The sequence below is a fragment of the Nannospalax galili genome, unplaced genomic scaffold, assembly GCF_000622305.1.
Source record: "Nannospalax galili isolate Female #2095 unplaced genomic scaffold, S.galili_v1.0 scaffold686, whole genome shotgun sequence".
NCBI classification, from domain to species: domain Eukaryota; kingdom Metazoa; phylum Chordata; class Mammalia; order Rodentia; family Spalacidae; genus Nannospalax; species Nannospalax galili.
In genome coordinates this window covers 1,309,399-1,313,902 of record NW_008355472.1, presented here as the reverse complement: position 1 = coordinate 1,313,902, position 4,504 = coordinate 1,309,399, and the positions used below count along the sequence as shown (strand labels likewise).

At 48.6% G+C, this 4,504-nt stretch overlaps 1 pseudogene; it reads right to left on the bottom strand.

The window, feature by feature from the left end:
* Nucleotides 1–347: 347 nt before the first annotated feature.
* Nucleotides 348–831, bottom strand: LOC103749848 (annotated as a pseudogene).
* Nucleotides 832–4,504: the final 3,673 nt, after the last annotated feature.

The window sequence follows — 4,504 nt, the reverse complement described above, 5'->3', positions numbered from 1 at the left end:
AACTGGAGTTACAGACAGTTGTTAGCTGCCATGTGGGTGCTGGGATTCAAACCTGGGTCTTCTGCAAGAGCAACCGGTGTTCTTAACCACTGAGCCATCTCTCCAGCTCCTAGTTACTCATTTTAATGAGGTATTTTCCCCATTAACACTGAAAGATTCCAAGAAAAGTTTGTTGTTGGACCTAGTTTCCACGTATACAAATAATACATCAAAGTGAAGAAAAAAAGCTGTTTACTTAGTTTCAAAAATTCCACTAGACAATTCTTATTTTCAAAGTCCACTCTCGTCATAGAGAAGATAAGAAATATCTGAAGTCCACCTTCAGATTCTTTTCAGCTTCATCCTGACTAAGCAACATTTTTAGTTGAGAGGTGTTTCTTTTGCTCCCAGTCCTTAAGGAGCAAATGGGTGTTGACTGCCGAGATGTAGGTGTTCTGAAAATCTAGGCCTGGGTCTTGCCTTTGGAACCAGACATGTCATGTCACGCCTTAAATTTGTGGGACCTGCAGTCTTTCCCTTAGTGTCTTGCTGTCTGAGTTTATCTGCAGGAATGCCAGGAGTGGTCTTCAGTGCTGACAGGAAGCTGCTACTTTTACCCTGATATCTCACTGTTGCGTGTTTTACGAGTAATCAGCAATACACTTTTGGATTCTTTGTACTTTTTCACAATTTTTGCTTCTTTAAAACAAGTGTATAATTTCTTGCTTCTAGATTAAGAAGCTTTTGTATTTTGGGTGTTAGTTTGGCCTTGGGTTTGAGACGTACTCTAGAGTTGTCCAGAACCAACTGGAAACAGTATGGACATGTTTCTTCCAAAAGTGCTGGTCTCATAGCAGGTTGCGGACCTGGCCCGGGCAGCTTTCAAAGAGGCCCCAGCTGCAGCTCCAAACTGCCCAAACCAGGCGAATTATATATAACAATTTCAACAGTAAACTCCATGCTAGCATTTTATTTAATTTTTAAATATTTTATTTATTTTTTATGCGTGTGAGAGTATTGCCTGCATGTAGATAAATGCACCCGTGTCGTGCAATACCCTCAGAGGACAGAAGAGGCTGTCAGATCCCCTGGAACTGGAGTTACGGACAGTTGTTAGCTACCATGTGGGTGCTGGGATTCGAACTGAGTCTAACACTGAGCCATCTCTCCAGCCCCATGTTAGCATTTTAATATCTAGACATTTTTCCTTTGCACAGCTGCACCATAATTTGCTTAAATTTCTAATATCAGACATCTTTGTTTTCTACTTGTTTGTTTCAAAATATTTCAAACACACAGAGAAATAAAACACTACAAGGAACTTGTGTACCCATCACCCACCTCAACAATAACCAGCGCAATTTGTGCAAACACTGATTCAGTGAACATTTGTTCTGCAGAAATCTCTGCCCACATTGCCTGCTGTTTCCTTCCAATTCATACTGAATTAAGTTCGGCTTTACTCACTTCCTCAAACCTTCGCAATGCCTTTCCAAGTGCTGAGATGAATCAGACCTGGCCTTGTTCTGGAGGAGCTCCTAGTCTGGTGTGGGGAGAGACCCTGGATAGGAGTGACCAGTAAGGACAGAAGTTGTGTAAATGGAGGGAGCCCTGGCCTTAGGTACCCTGGGAGGGGCCCTTTAGAGAGGAATTTCCCCATCCAGGAAGACTTTACCACAACTTCACTCAGCCCTGCTTTTCTGCCTTGCTGACACATGGGAGCGCCAGAGACAATCTTTCACAGCCCTGCCTGGAGGCTTTAGGAGTAAGGCAGGTGATAGCTGGGGTGGGTTCCATGTCCCTTCTCTGGGTGACCTTAGTCTGGTGATGGCCTTCCTGTGTTCTACATGAAGGAGGTGGAATCAGTGAATTATCTGGAAATTCAGATTCCCAGTGGGAGCCAACTTTCACTATAATGCTTGGGACTCCACTGCCTGGGCTTGGGAAGGGCTCAGGAATCCACTCCAGCCCCTCCATTCTGTTGGAGACTACTGCCTACTTGGCCCCTTTCCACTTTTCTTATAGAGGCCCATAGGAGGCAGCTCCTTATTCCAGCAACACACCCCTATGGAAGGAAAAGATGGGCTCTCCCTAGAGAAGCTGCCCCACTGTCCTTCAGGAGTCACCACGTCACGGCAGCTTCAGGGACACCACATCCAGGAGTGAAGTCTTGACTGGGACCATGGGTGGAGGGACTGCATATGAGTCACCAGAGACTTCCAAAGGCCAGGCCTGACATCCGGTCTGGCCCAGTGGAGATTAGGTCCCCAGGGGCATCAGCCTATTGGGTGATGAGCCCCACATAGCTGAGGGGCACTTCAAGTGCTAGGGGGTCTGCTTTCCAGAGAACTCTTGCTCTGAGCTGGGCCCATTAGTCCTGTTGCCTCCTCTGCCTGTACCCAGGCTGTGAGTCAGGTTCTGAGCTCCTGTCAATGTGTGCCCCTCCCAGGGGGGGATTTCTGGGCTGTGACCTTGAAACACTCCATGGGCCCTCCCCAGACACCTCCACTTAACCCAGTGAGCTGGCCACAGCTAGCCAGGGTACAAGTCACTCCCAAGTCACTGGGGGAAGGAAAGGCTAGTTCACACATCCTGAGCACCTATGAGTGCCAGGCAGGCCCCCCTGTGGAGCACTTCTTTTTGTCCTCAAATTTCTTTCTCACTTCACAGAGGAGGAAGTAGAAGCTGGCTAGCAGAGGGAGGCCTCAGGCCCAGGCTTGTCATCCTTCCCTCTCCCCACCCTTGCAAAGCTTGCTTTCTGAATCACTATACATGGCCTTTACCTCATCTACTCCGCCCTTGCCAGTGCTTCCCTCCTGCATCCCTAAGCCCACCCAGCTGCACACATGTCTGAAAGATCACGTGGGCCAAGGTAGGTGCACTGATGGACACGGGCTTGGGGGATATCCCAAGCCTGTCTACTGCTGACCAAATATGTGATCGATCTTGAGCAAGTCACTCTGAGCATCAGTTTTGTCTGCTCATTGGGGTTATGAAGAGAATGAAATATGGTAATATGTGTAGCCAAGCATTGTGGCATACATCTATAATCCCAGCACTCAGGAGGATGACACAGGAGGATTGTGAGTTCCTGCCTCAAATAACATTCCCAGTGCCTCTTCTGGGCATTGTGTTCAACAAAGGTTACTTCTCCTCCCCCTCCTCCCCCTTCTTCCCTTCCTCTTCCTCCTTCCCCTACTCCTTCTCCTCCTTTTTCTTAAGACAATGACTGGTGTAGCCCAGACTGGCCTCAAACTCCCTATGTAGCTGAGAATGATCTTAAACTTCTGATCCTCTTGCCTCCACCTCCCTAGTGCTGGGATTGCAGGCATGTGGCATCATGCCCGGTTTATGCTGGGCATGGAACCCAGGGCTTTGTGTACTCTATGCAAGCACTCTACCACCGAGTTACATCTTCAATCTTGTGTAATTCTTATGTTTACTTTATTTGTTGGTTCAATCCCAATACTTTCAACTGCTTTTTTTTTTTCAGGGTCTCATGTAGCCCAGACTTGCTATATAACCAAGAATGACCTCGAACTTCTGCCTTGGCTGAGACTGAAAGCATGTGCCTCTGTGCCCAGCAGAATCTGTATTTTCATCAGCTCCTTAGAGCATGCAGGCAGAGAAGAAGGAAACAGGTGGAGCTGCCACCCCTGGGTGGCAGGAAAGGGGCTGGCTAGCTTTGTGCTGGTCCTGGTATCTCCAACCTGCTCCTATGTCAAGCTGATCTACTTCTGGCTCCTACTGATCTGTCAGGAAGGAGTTGACACTAAGGTGCAAGGTTATCTTAACTCAGTCTTAAGAGGACAGGTCGGTCCCCTCAGCCCTGTACCAGAAGGACATAAATAGCAAGGCCCCTCCCTGGTCCGACCAGGTCTCTGGGGGGCTTGTGACTGGGAGTCACCTCAGAGTGGAGCTCAAGGGACAGAATGGTCTGGGTTCCTCTTTCCTTCAAACTCATTTGACCTATGTCTATGAGAGTTTGTGACTCTTGGCACCCAGTATGGTGGCAGGTCCCTGCTGGAGCTCTGGCTTGCCTCTCAGTTTGAGCTGGGTGAAGACTCTATCCTTGGTGCTGTGGGAGTCTGCAGCTGGGGCCAGTTCCCGCCCTCTTTGCCTTGTGGCTAATTTTAGGGCCTCCTAGACCATCCTCCTAGCTCAGCCTGGGTTGGCTCCCAGTCACTCAGTGGTGGGGTCAGTTGGGGTCTTGGAAGAGTAGGCAAAGCCAGATCCAGAATTGGCTTAAGAGATGAAACTAGAATCCATGTCCTTGTCCATCCCCTCCTCCCACCACTTGGGAGTCATCCTCAGAGCTCACTGGCAGAACTGGACAGGAACCCATCTGCTGCAAGCCTGGTATATGCTCAGCCTTTCGATAGGCAGACAGACAAACTAAATGCTGTTTGAAAGTCACAAAGAACAGAGAGCTTACAACAGAAAAGTCCCTGGAAGACCTGCTAGCTCAATACTTTACTGCAGATCCTAAAGGCCAGAGAGACCAAGATGTTGGCCCAGGGTCACA